Here is an 8,061-nt window from a genome sequence, read left to right as displayed (position 1 = left end):
CATGGCTCACGGGCCCAGCCGCTCCGCGGCATATGGGATCTTCCCAGACCAGGGCATGAACCCGTGTCCCCTGCATCGGCAGGCAGACTCTCAACCACTGCGCTACCAGGGAAGCCCTGTACATTTATTTTTAAAGAAAAAGAAAACAAAAGCTGGTCAAGCCCAAGTTGTCCAGACAAATAAACTCAAATCTTTCTATTATGTCTGATATTATAATCTTGCATGTAAATTTTTAAATTACAGCTGTTTTTTTATATTCCTTGTGTTGTCTGATTTGGGTAAAATGCCACTTGTTCATGACACAACCCTTTCCTAGGCCAAAATAAAAACAAATATTAAGAAACAAAATTTTATCTTATACTGTTAGAGGGAAAAAAACAGACTCTATTATATATTGACACTTAAGTGCTAACATTCTTATTTTTCAAACCTTATTTCTCAAAATTCATAGCAACCTTGAGAAGTTTAGAGACACTGGCTCTGTTATTTCTTGCCATATTTATTATGTAGCAAGAGTAATTATAAGAATGAAGGGGTAAATACATATTTGTTGTCCAAGTGTAATTTGGAGAACACATAAAACTTTTAGTTTATGAATTAACTCTGTCATCTAATAGCCTACCTGGTCTTTCATGGAATAATAAAATGCATATCCCTGGGGCGAAAATCTATAGTTCCAGAATATTCTCAGCTATCTGGCCTGCTACATGATAAAGTTAGACTGGAAATAAGAAAATGTTAGATAAAAGCATCTTGCTTTATGTGACCTACCTTCCAAGGCCCCATTTGTAAGGAGTACAGACCGGAAATCCTATGTCCCCTGGATCCTTTCCAGGGTATCAGCCTATTGCTGAATTTTAGTTTCTTCATTTTTAAAATAGGGTCAAAAATACCTGTCCCAACACTCATTAGAATAATTTACAGACTTAATGAAATTATACCGAAGTACTCTGTACCTACGAAACATAAATTTATATAATAGCTACTTTGTATTGAGCATCTATTAAGTTCTAGGAGTAGTGCTGGGTGCTTTACATATATAATGTTACCTCTTTTAATCCCCAACACAACCCTGCAAAGTTGTTATAATTATATTGAGTTTTAAATTAAATATTAGAAGCTCAGAGGTTGAGTGATTTGCTAAGGTCAAACAGCTGGAAAAGGCAGAGTCAAGATTCTGGATATTACTTCCAAAGAGAGACTTTACTTTTTCCTTTGTAAACTAAGGCAACAATGTCCTTAAGGATATTAGGTGTGTTAGAGAAAGGGGGAAAAAAAATCACTGAATAATCTATCCCACCAGCAAAATTGACAGGTGAAACCTATGCTCACATTTTAGAATAGACCACAGACCACCTGAAATACCCTGTATTTCATACATTTTAAAATAGTTTTGATGCATCAACTGTAAGATGAAAGTGAAGAACAGATGTTTTAGACATAAGAAAAATATGGTATCTATCCCAGATAGATCCAAGCTTAATTTTTCATATCTTCCATTCTAATCATTATCAAGCATATAGACAAATCACAAATGACCCCAAAGAGGAAAAACATAACAACTTCCTTTGCTTTTAGAAGACGTGTGAGACACAAGTCTTTTTAGAAAAGCAGGAAAAATAATTTTCTAATAGTAACTAATATGCCTTCCTTAGTCATTAAAACATACTTTTTTATAATCATAATAATAAAGCCATATATTCACACTTCATAAAAATGAAGTCACCAAGTAAAAGCAGAATATTCATCACACTAATCTTTAAATTCCATCTCTAAAAATGTAGTTAAATACATCAATTTCTAACCTCTCAGAACAAATAGATTTTAGGCACTGGAATGAATAACTGCCCAGGAAAGCAGCATTGCCTCAATCCCAATATAATTTTGTAGTCAACATTGTTGCTTTCCAGTTAAAAGATTTCATGAGAAGAAACACTCGGATTTTGAGGTTTCACTGATCAAGAGAACGTTTCTGAGTAGACACTGAGCACACATTTTTAAACACATTGTCACAGATACATCTTCACTCCTCATTGCCAGACACACTCATGTTACCTCCTGACTCTGTACAGTTATGGACAGTGTCAGTACCCACTCCACTGTCAATCAGTGAATCCTTGGCATCATATCTTCCATGGATTTCTGCCTTCCAAACCCAGGTTCCACTGTCATAACCAAAGCCTTCTCTATCTGATTAGCCCATGGTGCCAAATGCTCACATGCCTAGTTTGATGGCAAGGTCAATTTCATCTCATCCTCACATGTCTTTAATCAAAGCCCTGGATTCTCAGTAACCTCCAGATTAAATATTGATTGGTTCTTGCTACAGCCATTCGCTTTATCCACTGGTCTAGCCGAGACACTATCACGTGCATATCCAAACCTAGCTGGTCGTGGAGGCTTTCTACAGCAGGGTGATGTTGGTGACAAAATGTATCCAAGGGCAGAGAACCAGCCCTGGAGTCCAGCATCCAGGGGCTCTCAGCCCCTAAATTTGCCAGGTTGCTGTTGAGGGTGGACAGGCCAATCTCGCCATTGGATGCCATTGTACCAAGAGAATGATATCTTTTGATGAATTGAATCTTTTACCAATATCTTGTAACCCTCTTTATCTCTAGTAATTCATTTTATCTTAAAGTTTGTCTGCCATTTATTTAATTAATCCCCCATTGATGGACATTTAAATTGTTTTCAGTCTTTTGCCATTGTAAATAGTGTGGCAATGAATATCACTGTAAATTTCTGACTCAATAAATACATATACAATTTTGCTAGGTATTGTGAAATTTCCATCCATAAGGGTTGTACTATCTTTCATTCCAAACAGCAACATATGTGAGTACCTCCTTCTCACAACCTTGGAAACGGTATGTTATTCTGCTCACTTTTTTTAAAAGCAGCTTTATTGTGGTATAATTTATATATCATAAAATCCACCCATTTTAAGTGTACAGTTTGAGTTTTCATAAATTCACACAGTTGTGCATTCCTACAGTCTAGTTTCAGAGCACTTCCATCATCTAAGTTCTGCTGTTAATACTTTTAACCAAATAATTGGTGTAGATTTATTGGGGGCTGCAGCTAACACAGATGGCATAAATTCTGGCCCCAAATACACGTGGTAACAAACTTGTGGTTAGGAATTCTTCAAGGATTGTTTTCTACTTTTCATTTAAATCTAAAGATAGTAAATAGGTGAGTTTCTCACTCAACCCCACACTGTGTTGGTTTTTGTGTCAGTCTGACTAGGCTATAGTACACAGTTACCCACTTAAACACTAATCTAAATGTTGCTGTGAAGGTATTCTGTAGGTGGGATTAATACTTTCAGTCAGTTGACTTTAAGAAAAGGAGATACCTTTGATAATCTGAGTGGGCCTTATCTAATCATTTGAAAGACCAGCAGAGCAAAACCAAGGTTTCTTGAGGAAGACAAAAATTCTGCCTTTGGACTATAGTTTCAGCTCCTGCCAGAGGGTTCCCAGCCTGCTGGCCTGCCCTACACATTTCTGATTTTCCAGCTCCCAGAGTCATGTAAGCCAATCCCTTTAAATAAATAAATAAATGGTTAATAAATACATATATAGAGATAAATATATAGATAAATCTGTTTATATAGACATAGATAAACTCTTGTACTGGATTATAGATATAGATATATAGATATAGATATAATCAGTCAGAACTCTGACTGATACAGGCACCCCACCATTACCACCAAATCCCAGTTCAATCCTCTGACAATATAAACTTTCTGGGATTCTGGCTTCATGTGGATGTCCATCCTCTCAGCTTTACCAAGCCTCATGTTTTGTTTATTCTCCCTAGCATATGATCACCTAGGATATCTAGATGCTCCCATGGCAAGCAGCAGCATAAGACAGGCTTAACTCTGGATTTTTACTTTCTTATTGTCTATAGCAAGGATCTTCCTTCTTTTCCCAACAGTTCAGTCAAGTATTTTAAAAGATGTTTTAAAAAATATTTTAACCAGAATTTTTAGTTCAGTGCTGGATGACTTCTCTGGAAAGCTAGTCTTCCATCTAACCAGAAAGGGAAATCATCACATCCTTATAAACATTTTCTTTGAGGTTTTCTATAATATTTAGAATATCCCAGGAATCTTCAAGCAGAGTATCAAAGAATTTCAAGGAAGTATAGAGAGTAAGGTATTGTTAAGAAAATTGATTTCTAGATCTTTAAACTTTATATATACTCTTTCCTAAAACTGACCTGTCTGAGAATAGATTGTGGTCTGCTGGTTCTTACCTCTTCTCATAATCAACTCTGTACTGTTATGCCCCCCAAAATATCAATACTTCTCTTCCATTCTTGATTCTTATTCTTATTCATGCTCCGTGGTGTAAAAGCCTTCTGCATGACAAATGGGTAATTCAGAGCACACAGCTCCTGAAGAGGAGTCCCACAAGGGCAAAGACAGCCCCTGTGCAAAATGCTACAGAAGCCAATGCCTTGGTTCATCCAGGGGGCGGACTCATAACAATGCTTCCTGCCTTCTCTATCTACCTTAGAATTGAACTCAGAAGTGAGATTATCGGGCATCCCTGGTGGCGCAGTGGTTGAGAGTCTGCCTGCCGATGCAGGGGACACAGGTTCGTGCCCCGGTCTGGGAAGATCCCACATGCCGCGGAGCGGCTGGGCCCGTGAGCCATGGCCACTGAGCCTGCGCGTCCGGAGCCTGTGCCCCACAACGGGAGAGGCCACAACAGTGAGAGGCCCGCATACCCACAAAAAAAAAAAAAAAAAGAGGTGAGATTATCGTCAGAGGGATGGGTATCACAGTCATTTTCAAATCAAAGTGAGACTTTTTCGAACAGAAAGTTACTCTAGGTTTGATTTGACTTATTAGTTTGACAATGAGGACTGGCTTTGTCCTGAAAATTACAAAGCGGACATCCTCCATAAATTGAATGAGCTAACTATGTAGCTTCAGGGTTATGATGGAAAATATATTTAAAGTACATTTAATACACAATAAAATGGAAATTATATCATTTCAACTAATTACATTTACGATTTTAAACTTATAGATGCCAAATTAAAATGTGTGAGGAGATATATAATTTGTAAAGCTGTTTTAGGGCTTACTCAAGTTTGAAGACCATTGACTCATACCATTTTTATTTCTCTAATGTTTTTGTCTTTTTTAAATTGCTTTTACAATGACTGTTTTAGTACTTTTATCATTTTAAAATAGGTTTTGAAATTCATACTTCTCAGTTTATAAGACTTTTTAAACCTGTTTCATCTAGTTGCAAACTATGAAAAGAATACCCGGAGGGACTAACCAATCACCAAATACGGTAGAACTTTGGTTGAAGATTAGTTTAGGTTCTAAAGAGCCCTTAGTGATTTAATTCCACAATTTTTTTTTTTTTTTTTTTGTGGTACGCGGGCCTCTCACTGTTGTGGCATCTCCCGTTGCGGAGCACAGGCTCCGGACGCGCAGGCTCAGCAGCCATGGCTCATGGGCCCAGCCGCTCCGCAGCCTGTGGGATCTTCCTGGACCGGGGCACGAATCCGCGTCCCCTGCATCGGCAGGCGGACTCTCAACCACACTGCGCCACCAGGGAAGCCCTGTAGATGTATTTTTGATGTATTCGTGGGGAGGAAGGTGATCTCCACGTCTTACTCCTCCGCCATCCTGAAGGTCTCCCCCCCAACATATATTCTTAACAGGTGGGAATAAGAGTCAGAATGGGGAAAGAAGCCATATTTGAAGTGATAACAACTTAGACTTTTTCAGAAGTGAGGAAAGCTATAGGTCCTCAGACTGAAGAACATATTTAGTCCTTAGCGGAAAAAATAAAAATAGATACTGATGGAAGTCTAATACGCATCTCACATTCAGTATGTCCGAAATAGAGGACTTGACATATTTTGTCTGTCATGCCTATCAGTTCTTTCCCCAGCCTTAGACATCTCAACAAATGGCAGCACCATCCATCTAGGTGCTCAAAGCAAAAACCCAGGCTTTTTGAGGTCATTCTCCCTTTTTCTCTCCTCTTCCCACATTGAATTTACCAAAATTCTACCCTTTTGACCCCCAAATACATCTCAAATTGCTAACCATTTCTCCATCTCTATATGACACCATCTTATTTAGGGTACATGCATTAATTATTCAAAATGAAAGGTGAATTGGAGAGAGGCAAGAGAGACAGAGTGAGACGATTTAAAAGATACTGCAATAAACTAGGCAACAGATGGTGGTTATTTCAGACCAGGGTGATATCAAGAGAGATGGTGAGGAGTGGTCCAATTGTGCATATAGTCTTAAGTGGAGTCAACAGGATTGCTGGTATATAACGACTTACTCATGAGCAGTTGGAAAGATAATAAAATAGTGAGTACCTGAGCAAGGCCATTTCAGATGGGGTGGTCACGGAAGCTCTCACTGAGAAGAGTGAGAATGAGTCAGCTACAGTAAGGCCAAGAGAAGGAAGGAAAGCCTAGAGAGAATAAAGGGTCTGACGCATTAAAAAACAAAAAAGAACTAGTGTGGCTGAAGCATAAGGAACTAAGGGAAGATGGTATGAAACACGGAGGGTCCAGGTAGTATCAAAATCCAATCTATCATTTAGGAGCTAGAGAATCACCAACTGGGTAGACAGTCATTTTATCTAGGATAGGTTAAAAACAAGAGATGACTGAATTTCTTTATTTCTATGTTTAAGTGTTCAGCCCAGCAAACATTTAAGAAATTTTCCATTTGATGAGAATAATTTCAAAGCATAAGCTCTTTGCCAAGCCAACAGAAATGAGTAGACATGTAAGCTCAGAAGACCCAGTCCCTGTGTGAAATACTGGGTTCAAATACTCTTGAAAACCTGAGAAGTAAAGAAGAGCAGGATCATAGGACTAGGCAGAATGGTCATTGGCTAAATGTGCCTAGAGAGTGAAGATGGATCCAGGCAAACTATTCTGTGTGATGTGGCTGCCAAAATCTATTTCCAACTCTGGCTGTGTTACTAAAATGCAGTGTTCAAAGACAAAGAAGTTATAATCGCACTCTAAGGGACTCAGTTGCAGGTATCACAATGAAGAGGGACACTGATAAACTGGAGTGTGTCCAGAGAAGAGCTCAAAATAGAGGAAAGCTGTTAGGGATGGAGAAATTAAGAGTGGAGAAAAGATGACTCACAGAGATGTATCAGATATCTCCCAGTATTTGTGGGGCTGCTCTTCATGGTAAAAAGTGATCAGCAGATGAAAGAATTTGGGGAAGCAAGAAGCAAAATTAGACAGTAATTAGTTCTTAATTCCCCTCTAGAAACTACATATTGGAGATGACACGGAAAGGGCTTATACACAGGATACAGGCAAACTAGCCCACCTTGGTCATCATTTCCAACTTTTGCACTTCTAACTATTTCATGACTCTATGCAATAGCTAACTGAGTTCATGATTTAAGGAATGATGTAGTCTGGATAACTTTCATACAACAAAGTTCTTCCTGTGCAGATTTTAACGTTATAGACTGTTATTTTTGTTTTTGCTTATCTTATAAATGGAAACAAACTTCTGTCCCTCCTGTCATATAGTTAATTTGTTGACTCAAATTGCCATGAACAATGCTGTTTCCAGTATGACAAATATATGCAGGTGGCTCAAGGTGTCTGAGATGAAATTGTTCTTACATTGAGAAAACAGCAATAATCCCCCAAAGGAGAACAAAGCTCATAATCCTTCTTAAAATTCACAAGTCTATCTTTACTTTAAAGAGGTACTCACCCTTTTGGCTGATGCTATCACTGCAAAGCAGGCGATGATTGTGAGTCCAATCATTATGTAACAAGCTTTCACTCGCGCTTTGTTTCTCGCGGCATCTATCATTTCTGACCTAAACCAAGATGTGTATTCTGTTAATTATATTAAAGCAATATGATTTTCCGACTGGCATAATAAACAATGATTTTTTGTGTAAATATTCCAAAAATGTCCCCGAATGCAAATGACAGATGTGAAAGATTTCCAAATGCTAGCCCATTATCTTACCGATTTCAAGTTAACAGGTATTTATTCAGGTCCTAAATAAT

General features: G+C 38.2%; 1 pseudogene; it reads right to left on the bottom strand.

Moving 5' to 3' along the window:
* Positions 1-1,951: 1,951 nt before the first annotated feature.
* LOC132500260 (ribulose-phosphate 3-epimerase-like protein 1) lies at positions 1,952-2,546 on the bottom strand (annotated as a pseudogene).
* Positions 2,547-8,061: the final 5,515 nt, after the last annotated feature.

The sequence above is a fragment of the Mesoplodon densirostris genome, chromosome 12, assembly GCF_025265405.1.
Source record: "Mesoplodon densirostris isolate mMesDen1 chromosome 12, mMesDen1 primary haplotype, whole genome shotgun sequence".
In the NCBI taxonomy this organism is placed as follows: Eukaryota; Metazoa; Chordata; class Mammalia; order Artiodactyla; family Ziphiidae; genus Mesoplodon; species Mesoplodon densirostris.
The sequence above is the reverse complement of the archived record's forward strand: the minus strand, read 5'-3'. Positions and strand labels throughout refer to the sequence as shown.